Source organism: Hylaeus anthracinus, unplaced genomic scaffold (genome assembly GCF_026225885.1).
Source record: "Hylaeus anthracinus isolate JK02 unplaced genomic scaffold, UHH_iyHylAnth1.0_haploid 12001, whole genome shotgun sequence".
Taxonomy (NCBI): domain Eukaryota; kingdom Metazoa; phylum Arthropoda; class Insecta; order Hymenoptera; family Colletidae; genus Hylaeus; species Hylaeus anthracinus.
Window position 1 is genome coordinate 9,790,142 of NW_026534348.1, and position 16,933 is coordinate 9,807,074.

Genomic DNA, 16,933 nt, shown 5'->3' on the forward strand with positions numbered 1-16,933 from the left:
CCCATAACTATTACATTACCACCAATAGTATTAACCCATTTCCCTCCATAGAAACGACAATCTTCCTTATATTTTCCCAATGGCTCGACACTGATAACGGGACCAGTAGCCCAAATCCTCCCGACAGAAGTTATGACAGCTCCCGAATAAATCTCTCAATCGTGGCGGAAGAGATTTAAGTTTCTCCACGCGAAACCCAGTCCTCGGGATGGAACAACGAAACGAGAATGAACTCGGGAGACGGTGTCGGGAATCGATCCCTTTTGCATAAAACTTTATGCGCCGATTCGAAGATTGCCCGCCGGCTGGAATTCTCGAGATAAATGGCGCGAAAAATCGAAGCGGTATCGGGCGAAAGAGGCTTCCGGCTTTGGTTAACTGGGAACCAATACGCGTACGAGACAGCCTGCGGTATTTTATTTCAGATTCTCCCGCGGATAGGTGTGCTAGCGTTGGTGTGCTCGTGTGTGGAATAAAATCGAATCCACGGAGGTCGTCGCGGGTTAATAAACTATCGATTATACTCGGTCGAAGGCAGAGCTTGTTCCACTGGTCGCGGGATTTGCCTCTACGTGTCTCTGTGAAGACATTTCGCTGGGAACGATCGCCTTTGGTCGACCATATTGATTCCTGGTAATGCTAGGGTAGTTCTTTACGTTCGTGTTGCTATCGCGAGATGTTTACAGCGAGCTTCTGGATACACGAGCTGGTTGGAAACTTTTTCGGAGCACTTTTTTTACTTAATGTCTTCGACTCCGTTTCCGAAGGTATCTTTGGTTTAAAAATATTGCGTACCCTTAACTCTTCTATTTTCGTGGCTAATGGATTTTTTAAATTTCAATTTATTTGCTCGTCGACAGGCTTCTACCGATAGCACATTTAATCCATATACATACAATGACGTGAATAATCACAGGCACGGAGTAATTTTTCATGCATCCACATAAATACGTTTTATGCCTATAAGTTACAGCTATGTTTCATAAAAATTAATGGTCGTTAATATCCTTTATTAATCGTTTCAAGATCAGTTTGCGTTCAAACCGGAATCTACCAAGTGATGTGTCAACATCTGACGACTCGTACTTTCTTTACATCACTTGTTCTTCATTGAATAGTAACCTTAAGCTAGCGTTTAAATTACATAACAGTTGCAAGCTGTTTCTCTACCGCGCACCCTTACTCTTATTCTACCATTCAAAGATGGAAACAAACCATAACTAAACAAAAATAATAAACAGTAGCTTTAAGACGACGTTTGAATTATTTAACAGTTGAACGACAAAGCTATTCCTCTTCTGCTCTTCCTTACGTTTATTCTACTATTCAAAGATGGGAATAGTTTATATTTAAATAACAATTTTGAATATGAAAATTAAAACTTGAACTAAGGATGGAATATCTCAAATATAAAGTCGACAATAAATTAATCATTTCGAATGAATTCCTGTATTTCTATCCATTACCTAAGTTTACCTATCTCTCTCATTATTGATAATACTGCATCCAGGATGCAAGCAGGCATCTTGGCGCCAAAAGCACAGAACAGGCCAGACACGTGTGTTTGGATAAAGTGGCATTCCCTTTGCGCAATTTTGCTGAGTCCGCGACGGCGCCTCTTGTTTCCGCGTTGTTGGGCGATATTGAAATACGCCAAGAAAATCGGCCAAGTTTTGGCCGCGTAAAATGAAATTCTGTCGAAAGATATCGGAAATTCTTTATCCTTTCGGATCCAATATCCGGCCGCACGAACGTCTGCGGGAGCTCGTTCCCGATAAGCAACGAGTTTAATGACAGTTTAATGCAGGAATAATTCGATAGCGACGTACAAACACGAGCTTTCATTCGCTCCGTCACGCGATTCGAACCTGTACTGCGATATTTGAAACGACGCCGACGCTGTCGTTCTGTTATGGCATGGACGAAGAACCTGCGACCTTTTCGCATACTTTATCGATTATGTGGCTTATAAACAAGCTACGTATTTTTCAAAGGCATTTGTTTCGATTAATTCATGAAATATGGAGTTTCGATATGCATTGGTACACTAAAAAAACAAGAAAAACGATTAGAAAACATGTATGCATAAATACACATCTGCGTATTCAAAATTTGAAGTGTTTAATATGAGGACATGAATACAAAGACAAAGTAAAAATATAAATGAAAACATATGAATACATGAATTAAAGATTATAGTGATAAATGTAGCATAAGTTTTCCAATAAAAATTACAGCATGCTTATCCAAATACATATGTACGTGCATTATACATTCCACAGTCGAGTAATAACTTAAAAAGTAATAGAATTTAGAATATTCTAATTGTATCTTGATTTAGATACATCCTGCCCGTCGATACTTCGTTCTTCTTGTAATTCTTGTTGTCGAGGCTGTATGTCTTGTGTCACGATACGGATCAGGAAGCTCATTAATCTAAAGTGGGGATCCTCGCAACGATGAGCATACCAGGGCTCTGCAATTTAAGCGGAGTTGCGAATATTTGGCATGCAAATATACTCCGACGGACAGTCAGTCATAACAACACGTGTCGCTAGTCTTTTACTGCGTGCTAACGCCACCGTTTGGGAATCAGTGCCTCGTTTCCCGTTTTCACCCTAGTATTTAGCGCGCAACGTTAATAACCACTTAAGAGCAAACAGAGTGAAAATAAATCAAAGTGGATGAGGCTAAAGAATGAATAATCCTCGCGAGCAAGTGGTTGGGGACCTCTGGCTACGTATGCGTCAGCAATCTAGCAGAACAAAGGAAATTGATATTAACATTTTTTAAGATGTAAAGCTGTAGTTGAAAAAGAGGGTTGTATCTTAACCACGAATTAAAGTGTCGCGGAATCTTTGATGTGCAAACATTAGTTTCTTCAAGACCAAATTATTTCATTTGGAAGATACTTTTAATTTAACCTCAGCCATACAGTCCAAGGGAGCATATATAATACATATAACAAATGTCTTTTAATAAGATAATTGTATTTCAAAGATGAAAATCGATAGTCTCAGCGTGGCGAATTAGACGACATCACGCAGGCGGCGCTAGTGTCTCGTCCTGAATAACTTCCAGAGTTTTTATATTCAGAGTAGGGTAATACGCTATTTCATAGCAATAACTATAAGGTTTAACTGTAACAGCTCCAAGGGAACTGTTTTATTGTTATTCGTACTTTAACGTAACTAAATAGCCTATAAATATTTTTATTTAAACTAGAGTTACAAATAATTAAATGTAAACGCCCCCAGTTAGTTTCGATAACCGATAAGTTGGAGTTTCCAACACGTTCGGCTAGGATGATTCGCAAGAAATAATGTCGTTCAATCTCGTTGCGAGTCAGGGACAATTATCCGGCAAGCTCCATCTCAGCAGACGCTTTTCGTTTCTGTTCTACGTCGAACATTTTCGAAAACCATTTCTCAAGTCTGACGGTCGAACTGGCAACAGGTGTCCCCGGCGAAGTTTCTTTTTCCCAGGTGCTTGTCTCGCGAGCAATTAATTAATTCGTTGGGGCGGGTCAGAGCTAAGCGTCGCGTGTCCTCGCGCGCTAAACACAATGCGGAAGATATTTCCGGCCCTCGAATAAGCTCCCTCTGGTCCAGACGGCGCTCACCGAAACAGATTCCTCGAAATGTTGTCAAAATTTAAACACCCAATTTATCAACGCGCTCTACATGTTCATGATTAATTACTCGGACAACTGACGCGTGTAAAGGATTTAAAAAAAAAAAAAGATGCAGTGATATTTACATCTCAACTGTTACTGTAATAATTTCACCTCTGATGGTATTGTTTTTTAGTAAGGTAATTGAATTTCAAAGATGAAAATCGATAGTCTCAGCGAGGCGACTTAGGCGACGCGACGTCACGCAGGCGGCTAGTGTCTCGTCCTGAATAACTTCTAAAGTTTTTATACTCAGAGTAGGGTAATACGCTGTTTCATAGAAGTAACTATAAGGTTTTTTTAGTATAACAGCTGCGAGGAACTTCAGCTGAAATTTACAGGGTTTTTGGCTTAGATCACGAGGCAACTTTCCGTTTAAAAAACACATCAGGCGTGCTTGGGACAACTAATTTACCTATTAATGAATGTTACTGTATACAGAATTGAAGTCTGCACTGAATTGTCTTAAATATTTAACTAACAACACAGGTAAACAGTTTGATAATTATTATACAATATACGTAGAACACATTGTTTAGATCCTCTTGGGTAAATAACAATCCAGAACAATAATGCAATACAATAATTGATCCAGTACAGGTATTAATAAGGTAAAATTATGTTTAAGGAATGGAAAATTTAACTAAACAATAAAGCTTCCACGCACTACTTGCTATAACCAGAAACTGATTATCAAACTGATTCGACCAAGCACCACTAGAGAATAAGGCATACACTAAACAAGCATAATTCAACTCAAACACTCGATATTCATGATTGTTTACTGTGCAAATATTTGAGCTCAAGTGTGTATCGAACTGTAGCACTATTGACAGATGCTTGTTTTAGGTGGTCATAATTGAATTGTAAATGGTGCTAAAATATTTAGTTCCATCGTCGGTATCATAATCGGGTTTATTTCGGGAATTTCGGTAATTACCCATTTTGGCCACGTTTTAGGGATTTTGCATTGCTGTGCGAGGATGGCGCGTCACGTCGAATTAGGATTCCGTCGACGAAGGGAGCAGACTTCACGGAAGATTTGCGCCAGCTTGGCCAATCAGTCACCGTCGTCTACGTCACAGGCATTTCTGGTCGTAAATGTTCGCCACGGTTGAACGCTAGACATAGTTGAACAAAAATTATAGCTAAACAGTGAATTCCGAATAAGAAATTAACGTTACAAAATCTTTGATCCGTAATAGGTAAACAAATAAACGTGTTGGTCATCTTTCTAATTCTCAATTAAAATAATAGTTGTAATTGCCCTTCAAAATACAAATTTCAAATTATTTTGGGGGGAATTTTGTTATTATTTATTAGTGGCGTATGGGTAAAATAAATTATAATAAATAATAATAAATTATAATAAATAAATTCTATCTTTTTACGAAGTAGGTACTTATTAAAGGATGTTCATTTAATTTAATCTTTCTTCAGTTAACGAAATTTTTAATTAGAAAGCATGTATACGTACACATAAATGTAAACAAAAACGTATCAATATATAAATTGGAAATGGTAAAAATCTGTAATCACATATGTTACAGTAAAGTAGTAACTTAAAATAAAGAAAAAAGTATAATATAAAGCAATAAGATTCAGAATATTGCAATTGTTTCTTAATTTCCATTTTCCAAATTGCACAGACGAGTGTCCCCTGATTTATAAGCGCTGTAAATAATTGGCTAAATGTCCGAGAATGTCTCATCGAGCACTCAAGAGCCGCAGGTTCTTTGTCCCTAAGCCCAGCCTAAATCACAGGCATTCGAAACCAGACAGGTTGACACTCGCTCTCTCTCACCCCCCCCCCCCCCCCCAAGCATCCTTCGTATACTCGTTATTGATTCGTTTACAGACGCCAGGTATTTCAACAATTTGCTCGTCGTATTCAAACATTTCATAGTTGGTTTTACGTTTGATGTAGACCTCGGTTAGCAAGCAGACGATTTAACGATGGGAAAAGCCGGTTTGATGTTTCAAAGCTATTTCGATTTATTCTTTTACACTCGACTCTTTAGAATTTAATTCTTTGCGATACTCTCGAATGTTGAAAAATCGTCGTGAAATGGAATAAAGCTTAGAGAGTCGAAATATATTTTATTCAATATTTTTTGTGCTAGTTAAACTCTCTGTTCATTGATACAATATTTTGACTTGAGCACTATAGAGAGGTCTAAAAGGACTTTGAATGGGGTGGTACGTACAAACCCCTTTACACTTTAGGAACATTTTCTTAATTTCTGCAAATTTGTCGTTAACAGTATAGTTAAATTTACAGAATATACAGTCAGTCCCATAAGTATTCGTCTCCTCTATGTCTATTAAAGATATTTGTCTGAATTAAATGACAGGTGTCGTGTTTCCAAACAAATGTTTCATTGTAAATATATACATGTTCAGAGTTTATTTTGTATATATATCTAATGAAAAATTTATTTGGAATCTTCGAGTTTATCATTTAATTTAAACAAATTTCTTCAATAAACTTATAAGACTGACTGTATATTTAATCAATCTCCTCACCCCTAATTTTAAAACGTTTCGATTTAGAAGTATCTCGTGAAAACTCAAGTCGAGGTCTCAATAAAGTCACCTCTGTTCCATCCTGATTACAAAGAGTTTTTCAAAAAGGGCTTCAGGACATGGTACAATAAAACACATGCAATGCAATCTATCCTACTCTTTTAAGTTTAAATAGAGGTGCACATGAAACATGAGGTCGTTTAAATATTTCAAAGCTCCGCATTGGAAAACCGTTTACCATCGTTTCACGAAAATTCCGCGATTTTCCATTCGTTCGTAGCTGACGTGTGTTCTCCGCTTTCCAAGCGTGGCGATCGCGGAAAGATTGCTGCTGTAAAAAGTGACGAGGGTGGCAGGTGGACGCGATAAAACAACGTTTGCTCGCGACCGTAAAACAGAAACGACTTTCGCGTCTAATTTTTCGAGGACGCGCGCCGGCGGAGCAACAGTTACCGTCTTGAATTTGTTATCAAACCCCTTCGAAAGATTAGGATCCCGACTGTGAAGAATCTCAGTCACGTAAAGAAAACGAGATTGGAAGAGCCTCGACTCGCGCTCGTTAGTTCGAAGAAGTTTACTTGGTACTGAAGTTTCACGGAACAAAACAGTTCCCTTCCAGGGAAGAAGAGGATTCTAATGAATTCTCCTCGCCACTTCTTTCAAGGGGTTAATCAACCGTGGGAGGGCGAAAAAACAGCGAAGTTTGCAATTTTCGTTTGTGGAGAAAGTCGTAATTAAATTGTTGATTATGTTCGATGTAATTGCAAGGAACTATTTATTTGTTTGTATTTTATATTCTCGATCAAGTGTTTGTGGAATTCCGAGAGTCAATTTCCTCTTTAAAAAATTGAATGGAATTCGTGCAATACAGAATTGAAAACATCTTCCATCTTGTCCTGAGAATGTTTCAAAATTAATTTACAAATGTCAAAGTCAATTTCCTCTAGAAAGTATAAAATAAAATTTACGCAATACACATTTGAAGACATCTCCTGTCCTCCCAGACCATCTCACACTTTTCCTCTCGCCATTATCGTTCCCGCGTCTACATGTTTTATCCTCTACGTTGGAAAATTGGTTTTACACCGAAGCAGCTTCGTTACACTTTTACCATCGGATAAGCGGCACGGTGCACGCTCGTCGTAAAAATTACTTCAATTTTTGATGCACTTAAGCCATAGAGAACGACTGCACGAGCTCCACGTACACCAGTTTACCCGGGAACGTCCTCGATATCAGTCTTTATCGTTCCATTGCATTTAGCGGTTGAGCTCCCAGTGGCTGTCCGACGTAAAACGCTGGGATCATCGAATGATTTTTACGTCTTACGTAATTCCGTCGTTCGTTAACCAACGCCATCAGCCTGACGCTGTGTCGACGACAAAAGCTCGCCATAATAACAGAGCGTTAGGTAATCTCAGATATATTTTTCAGTAATTGGATCGTTTACCACCTGGGTTCGCGTTTACGCCCCCTCGGGGGTCCACTACGTCGACCTTAATGCTCAATTACTGGCTGGACGTCTTCGTGAAGCTGATATCAGGCCAGCCTGGCCTCTATATGACCCTACGACCGCGGCGTCGAGTTTATACGTCCGTTTTCCTGGTAAACGCGACGAACGTGCCGTGGCAGATAAGGAGAGGAAAACATAACTTTCGTCCACCCTCCTTCTCCTCTTGCCTTCAGCGCGAAGTCGTTTCGAACTGCCTTCCCTTTCCTGTATTTAATCGAGAACTGGGCGATTTAATTAACCCCTTTGGGCGCGGAGCACTTTTAGATACGACGTGTTGGCTCGGACGGGAAACGGTTTTGAAGTTTTCGGCTGGGAAAACAACATTAATAGGAGAACATCCGGTTAAACGATGAGCCATTTTCCAGAATCGTCGATACGCTCTTCCTGCGAGTCCTTCGTGGGAAACTTGGATAACTGCGTAAACAACATTTTAGTACAGAGTAGTTGAAGCTAAACGTTCCTAGATCTTTGGCAATTTTTGATATTAGCTTGTCTATTTGGTATGATGGTTGTTGAAGCTATTTGATCTTTATTTGGAGAAATTCAATTACGCGGAGGGAAGGCAGTCATTTCTTCTCCGTTTAGAAGAAGGAAATACAAGTAAACGTGTATCAATTATCGTTATAAGTTATAGAAGTACGAAAGCAACATTGTAGAAAATATTTACTAGGATAAAGATCAAGAAAAATGTATAGAAAACTACGTACACTAAATACACCTACCACACAGGTCTCAAACTTTATATTAACGTTAAACCTACCGACGTTCATTTGTAATCATTTCTACCGTGATGGGACAAATGACTAGTCTTAAAGATACTTTTTTCAGTTAAATGCAAAAATATTTTACATTGAAGATTTACAAAGAAATAAAATACGTCCTGTTAAGGAATTCAAGCGAGAGAGAAACCAATGTTTCCTTCAATTATTAGCCATTTTACCGCCTTATAATTCAAGGAAACGTTCCACATTTAGGAAGTTGTCGCGTCGCAAAGGAGATGTATCTCCATACGGGGATGCCGAAACTTCGGAAATGATAACGCGATGGATTCGTACAACGCGTAACTATATATTTATCGAGATGTGCGCGACACGGAATAGGCGGTCCGTAATTTTCGGTCGTCAGGCCATTACCTCCCGGGCCAATCCGCGCCCTGAGACCTAGTCTGATGCTGGCAAATTGCTAATTTGTCTGAAAGTTCGGCGGATGGGCGGCTGCGGGGCAAGCAGGTGGATAGGGGCGCGTATGTTCCGTGGTCGCTGATGGGAAACTGGCTGAAGATGGGGCTCGATCTTTTACTCGTTCTTGCCAAGTTAAAATGGCGGCCGCGCCGATCGTGCCCCACGTCGCATACAAACGTGTTCAAAGTTGTCAGGCAGGTACAGAGATAGCTGCTAAATGATCCTAATGCCTGAGAGATACCTTGTTTTATCAGTATGGAGTTTGGGACACCATTTGACATTTATATAGCTTCTGTACTCTTTGGAATAAATTTGTATACTGAGTGTATTGAATTTGTTATTCTTATATCAAAATTTAGTGGTGTTAGGGCTTCACTTATAGAAACCAAGAATTTTTTAATAAGATATTCTTAAAATATAAAGTAAATAGAGACAAATGTGTGCATAGAGGACAGATATATTATTGCAACCCCCTAGAGTCATCATTTGTCTTCAACGTAGCTTTCATTCTTCTCAGAATATATTTATTAAACTTTCGACCAGACTCCAATGTAAGTTCCTTTTATTCTCCAGTCAAAACGTCTTCTAAATCTACTATAAACGAATATCTACTGCTCTCTGTATTCTTCAGTGTCTGAATCATGTTTAAATAAGCTGACTATGCACACCAAAGAATATATCTAAGTCTATCTTAATGCTCCTCGAACCAAGACTGAATTTTTCCGAGTACCATGAGTGCATTAACGTCCTGAAAAATGGCACCATTCCTCTTGTCTCGACCATCGCGAGCAAACTCGTATTGCTAAATTAACTTAGACAAATTGTCCACCTATTTATTACACTATTACTCAAAGCTACTCACAGCAACCAAAGCACAGTTGCATTCCTACGTCTCATTCGTAACCCCATATTTCCTATAATAAATACTCCCGACAAAAATAACTTTGAATCTCCATATTCATTTTATTTAAGTACACTACCGACACCCTACATACTTCAAGGTCTTACAGTTGACACTCTGGAACACTACCTCGTGGTGAATCTTTTTTCGAAAGAAACTCACAGCCTCGAAATGCAATGATTTTTTTATTAATATACTCTTGCGTGCCGATTTGAAAATAAAATTGCCCCTGGAAGCAAATTCGTCACGACAATGACAGAGGATGCGGGTCCATCGAACGGATTTCCCGTCAATGTAACTCGCTCCTTTCCAGACATTGAAGAACTCGCGATGAAAACTTCCGACTTGGCACGGAACAATGTAAATAATACAAGCGAGAGTACTCGAGAGACTTTCGCAAGGGATCAAACGACGAGGGAGATCTATTCATCTGACTTCATCTCTTATCGCTTCGAGACCTCGTTCTATTTAGGCCTACGGTTTCCTCCTTTTGTAAATGAGTTCTAACTTTATGCGTGCGCAGCCCATGCAATTAACAAGCGAGAGCTCCAAGAAGAGTGTACGGTTTTTGGAACATTATCTCAGAATTTGTTAATTGGGTGTCAATTGGTGAAGAGTGTCTTTAAGCCCACGTTAGGGATACTTGAAGTAGAACCATTTTGCTCTGCAGTGAATGTCAGTCGGCAAGTTATTTCATCAAATCATATTTATTTTTAATATTTCCTTACCTTTCCAGTACGCCTGGATTAAGAAATCAATCGCCCACTACTGTTTACACAATTTTCATACTTTATTCTTAACTTTCTATTATTTTTCCATTTGCTCTCATCATTGCACACATATCTACACGAACCACAACAATACAGATCGATCAAATTATATCTGTCCACATTTAGCCACCCAACTTTTGATTCAAACTTAAACCGCCATACCATTTATTTCCCAAAGCAGAAAAGAATCTACTTCCATCGCCGAGCAAAGAATCGCCGCATTCCCAGCCACGGTGCGCTATAACGAGAGCATTATGTCAACGAAACGTAGAAAATGAGAGTAAAAATGGGACGAGGATATAGGATCGCGGATAACAGGAGTCGACGTTGCTCTGGACAGATCCAAATGAACTTATTACCGGAGCTAATGTCGCGTCGTCTGTCGGCGAATCCGCGCCGCGACGCTCGATTTCGGCTCGCCTCTGTTGGCCAGCTTCGATTCTCTCGTTCGTTTTGCATGGAATCCATTTGTCCGTCTCGTTCCGTCTCGCGGGAACTCGAACACAGTGAGTGACTGTACGGCCTGTCGCAAATTTCCCATGAAGACAATCCGCAGACTCCACAAGTCCTGATGCTGTAGTAGCTAGATTTCAACCGAGGTCATTACAACCGACAGTTCTAAAGCAGCGTCATTAGCGCGAGACGTTAGTCTCCTTCGGGATTCAAGGCTGACGTTATATACGGTTGGCGCGTGTGACGCGAATTTATTAAAACCGGGGGAGGCTCGATCCGAAAGCACTCCTACTCTCGTCCAATCTTCGAGTCAAGACGTAGTGCCGCTGTTTTCGTCCGGGGTGTCTACTGGTAATGCTCTGGTATCCATCTGGTTCTCCTCTAATCCGTTTCCCCATTCCCCATACCGCGCGATTAGCTCGCCCCCCACTGATTTCGGCTGGTTCGAATTCGGTTTGTATCGATTTGGGAATATTTAGGTCGGCTCGCTCCGACCACGGGGACGATTAGCTCTGATCGAGACGATTTAGGGTGGTTTTCTCTATTTATTTGTTCGAAATATCGCATTGATTATGGTAATGGAGCCATAGTCACCAGATGCTAATGAGAACATATAAGTCAGACGCGTTGAGAGCTAATCAGTTTAACGACATAATCAGTTCTCTATAAAGGCAAGCGTATTGTTAACAAATACGTAGTTTTCGAAATAATTGGGTTAACAGTTCACTTTATTCAATTTATATTCCAATATCATCTTACAGTGCATATGTCGCGCTGCATCCTGATGGGTACGCTTTTGTTTTTACTGTTAATCTGGGCTTACTTCAAGTTATTTACTTGAAGACTTTGAGTTATTTATTGCACGAACAACGGTTCGACAACTTGCACAAGAATTGGATGTAAGCCATCCAACAGTTATTGACCACCTGAGACGGCTAGGAAAATCAATTTCCGATATGTGGATTTAAATATACAGGCTGTTCCGGAATAAATGGTCAAACTTAAAAGATGAATTCAGGGCGCCAAAACAAACAAAAATTTTCTGTAGAAATATGCTCGCAAACGTTTCGTTCAAGAGCTATTTACTTCTGAAGTTATTCTACTAGGAATTAGGAATAAATAATTTCGAAATAATAAATTTATCTTTATTGCTTTTCAGTAATTTCTTTAATGTTTTTTAATTATTAAATGTTTTGCCGAAATTGATGAGATCCAGTTCGGAGACAAGCATCTTCCGTTGTAATGTTTGAAGATAATTGATAGGCACACCACACGCTTTTTGCTTGAGTGCACCTCATACAAAGAAGTCTAATCCCGAGACGTTCAGCCTCTCCCTTCGACGCGAAAACGTTTAAGTTCGGCTCGCTCTGTTACGGAACCGTTTAATCCAGTTCGCTCCAGTTGAGAAACATTCGAGTTCGATTAGTTTCAATTCGGCTGCGTTACCCCGTTACACAGAGGATTCACGGTGTGTCGTGTGCACCACAAATTGATTATAACAACGCCGATCCGAGGGCGTTTCCTCTACGCTGCTCTTCCTCCAGCCAAGAGTAGCTACCACTGTTTTCGTTCGCGCGCCTGTCCCTCACCTAGCGCTTTAGCTTCGCTCTGATTTCCCTCTAATCTATTTACTCGTTTTCCATGCGCACTTCACGCTTCGTCGGCTGTTTCCGCGAAGTTGATCCATAGAAACGGTGCGAAGTTTAGGTTCGCTTGACGCGTGCGTCTCGTCCGTTGATCATCCTTCGTTCGTGTTTGAAAACGTGCAGCCGTTTCTTAACGCAGTTAACTCGCATGAAAGGACGTCGCTGGAAATAGGTCAATGCAGGCTCGCGATCGAATTAAAATCTCCAGGCGATAATGAACGACCTGTGTTGGCCGTCGTAAGACTGTATCGACCCGTTTCCTGGTACGCTTTTACCGCGAAGGTGCAGTGTGGCGAGGTGACTCCTAATGAGAATGAATCTTTTAGGTTGGATTTTATTTTTGTTCATATTTTGTCACGAATTGTTCGAGAATGGGATATTTAAATGAAGGAAATGGTCTTTTTTCGGATCGGCGAATGAGGCCACAAAAAAGGGGTAAAGTATGAAGAAGGAAAGTGTAGGGTTAGGTACAACAGAGTTGGAAATATACAGAGGGGAATGTAAATGGGCAAGAAGTATGATGGATGGTGCTGGAAAAAATACACCTTTTTTTTTTTTTTTTATTAAAGTTAGCATTTATTTACAATATTTGTAGAACCTGTAAGCGACTCAAGGCAAGAATCAAGACCTGCGTTAATCCTCTATGGACAGAATTTGTTTTTCCAGAAGACAGCTTGTGAAAATTTCTTTTTAAATTATTTTTAAAATTACTTCATCGCTAACACCTCTTCTAAATAATACAGTAGCCTGTAGTATAATAAATATGCATCGACACTCACAAGCCTCGTATTACCATTTCCATACCAAAACAATTTTTCAAATCATTTCTACATCCCATCGAATAGACACAACAAATAAATCTCCTCGTTCGAACAAAACTTCATCCATATCTGTTTTTCATTTAGACCAGAGTTGCCTGACAATGAGTCACCAGCACTTCACCGTTGTAAGAAACCATTTCAACCGGTGATGTCCGAACGAGTCGATATGCAAGCGACAGTTTCGACGAATTCCCTCATCCACGTCGTGATTCATTGCTCGTTTTATTGTCCGTCGAGAGCTGACGTCTCAGCACGCCGATGCATCCGCAGCTGCGTCTCGAGCAGTTTGACTACTGAGTGATCGAAGACGTCGTTCGACCGTCTTCACTGATTCGTTTTGTTCCCGACTCTTTCATCAAGCGTTTCCCAGAAGCTTTCCTTCTCGTTTCGATTTAACAACCTGGGTCTAAACGTCCCAATTCTGAGCGGACTGATTTAGTTCCACTTCCAGTCTTGCCCGTCTTTATGGTTATCCTCAAGGCCTAGGCAATAAAGCGACGAGCGATCCAATTTGTTGAACGCACGTTTAACGCGGGGAATAAAGACTAAGTAATAGAAAATTCCCACGGTTAGAGCTAATGCATCGGAGAGGAGATAACCATAAAGGATATATCATCGCAGGAGCTGGAACGGACGTTTATGTAGATGGAAGTTTCGAGTAAAGGGAACAGATCTCGGGTGGGAGGTGAGGATGTGGTTCTGAATTTTGTTTTTGGGGGAAATGTGCGACTATTCGTTCCATAAATTGTGTTTACGTTTGATGGAATATAAACTACATGTTTCATTCTAGTCATTACTGGAATTTCGAAGAGCAGTTGTTGCGATCTTTTGTCCCATTTCAGAAAACCTCTTCTTCTTCTTGTTTTAGGATTGCATTTCTAGTTTCTTGGGTATCAGAAACAAACGTAATTGTTATTGGGAAATCTTTCACTCCCAGGATGCTCTATCGACGGTTGATTATCAAATTTAATTTCTTCGGGCCCATCGACGACATCCTCGACAAACGCGAGATCGCTTCTGATCATCGAGGAAATCAGCTTCGTGGCCTGGATGTTATCGCGGCGACAAGGTCGACGATTCTGCTGGAAATGAACTATGCAAGAGAAGGCTCGCGAATGTGCGTGGTATAGGTGCTGCCAGATGGCGAGGAAATTGCACCTTGGAAACGGAATAGCGTCCGAGAAGCTCTTTCGTCGAGCGCGTCTTCAAATAAGCCACGAGATGTGCATTTGATGCAGACTGGTAATTGCCACTTTCTAGATAAATTGTTTAGAAAAGTTTTCTCAGATTCCAAAAACTGAGATTGGGATCTTTTTCTGGGCGGAAGTATGAGGGATATCAAAGTGAAACTATTTGCGTCAATTAAGGTACTTATGAGGGACTTGTATGAATTTTTCCGAGTAATTTACTCGAATAACGAACGAGTTACTTTTTAATTTGTTAATTTTTTCAAGGGAAGTCAAAGCTTGGTATTGTCAGAACTGAGTAGTGACATGGTGAAGTATTACTTTATAGAGTAATATGAATCTAATAAGTTTGTTCTAAGACTAAAATGATTTTTCAAAAGTTTGTCGAGAGTGTTCAACTGCGACAACAATTCTGCGCAACCCTTTCTCGGCCACCTCGCAGTCTTCGTCAGGCAATACAGGTAAAATCTGCAACAAATAATAACCGCATTTCTGGCGTGCATCAGTACAAATGAAATCTCCGATAATCAAATTACTATATTCCATACACACAATAATATGAATCGAATTTATAACAATTAAATTACCGTACTTCTGGCGTGCATTAATACGAATCAAATTCACGATAATTAAATTGTCATAGATTCCGTTTGACCGATACAAATCAAATCTACAAATGAATACAAATGATCACGCACAATTGTCACAGAAGCGATCCGTACATAAACCCTCTCCCTAAAAGTCGAAATGTTAAAATAGCAAAAAAAAAAAAAAGAAAAGAAAAGAAATATCGATTGTGTCATTCGAAGTTGCTGAAGCATCGGCTCCGGGATCATGAATAAAAGTAAGCATCCGTAGCTGTATTCTTTCTCGACGCGAGAGCTTCACCAATCACCGTCGAGGATCACCATCGTAGGACTATCGATCTCTGATACGGCGATTATTCCCGACCCATTTCCCGATACATTTCACCCTGATGTGATTCCCACGTTCGTGAACTACCAACATGTCTGTGCCCCCTCGAACCCCTACCGCCCCCGCAGCTGTTCCAGGTCGGTGCGACGATAAAGGTGTTCCGTAGAAACGAAAACCTCGGAGCGACACGTCCGAGGAAATCGCTTATCGACGCTTCCGAACTTTTATTTTCCCCCCCCAGCCACCCTTTCTACGGCGAGGGTGGCCGGCGAATGTACTCAAAGTTATTGCCGATTCGTGAAGTTTTCACGCTGGGAAGCGATCGCTCGCCCATCGTTTCCAAGACGTTTCCCGACCTACCCAGCGATAATGTATCGCAGGCTGACGCGAACGTATCGGGCGATCCCACGAATGAAACGATTCCAGTGGAAATGGATCGTTGATTCTTTCCGCTCGTGTTGCTTCTAGACAATCTCTCGGCGCACATACAGCGTCGAGTCGTAAGCTTGAGGTCACCGCTTGAAATTCACAGCGTTCTTCTGAAAACTCTTTTTCCGAGGAGTATGGAAAACTTCCCTTTGGGGGAACTTCCCTTTTCGAGTGATCGAGGAAGGAGATTGGCTTAGAAATAAATGTTTGTATCGAGGAAGCTGTGGTCGTCGCGGTGCTGACGGTTGAAGAAGTTTAATTTGTTAATTTAGTAGGGGTACGAATTAATTCTCGTGTTCTACTTTACATCGACCATGGAATTCATGGTAATTTTGTTTTTCGCATTTACAGTCCTGTCTCGAAGTAAGCAACTCGGTCGAAACCGGCGAGTTGCTTATTTCGAGACAATACTTTATTTATTTTGAATTGCGATCTGTTAACTTTAAAACGAGTTATCGAGTTAAATTTAGAACTTTATTATTTACTCTTTAATGTAAAAAGGCAAAGGTGCTCCGTATAATAATCGTCGTTAGAATTTTGTTCAAAACACATTTTCTCCGCCCCTGTTTCGATGATTGAGAGGTAGGGCGGGAGGGGAGATTATCCAGTTGCGTTTTTGACACGTGCTCGGCGTATTTATTTGAACGACGAAAGATTTACGAGGAATCCTGATGACTGGTCTTAGCGCGAGCCTGTCATCGAGCTGTGGTATTTTCACGCGCAACAAGAGGAATAAAAGTGTAAACGGATTTCGGGAGTTGGTAAATCGTCGTGTTCCCCGGAAGAGACCAATTTCTTCGTGGGAAGATCAAGAACGCGATGGAATAGCAGATTTTGGAAGGAGACTCACTAAATCTTCAAAATTTCAACAATTTTGCATAGATGCCAAATTAAATTCTTAGAATTGTACTGTCTGCT

At 40.4% G+C, this 16,933-nt stretch overlaps 1 protein-coding gene across 2 annotated transcripts in view; it reads left to right on the forward strand.

Annotated features, from left to right (window-relative positions):
* Positions 1-16,933, forward strand: part of LOC128891357 (heterogeneous nuclear ribonucleoprotein L) — a 207,434-nt gene that overhangs the window by 149,495 nt on the left and 41,006 nt on the right. The window lies entirely within an intron of this gene.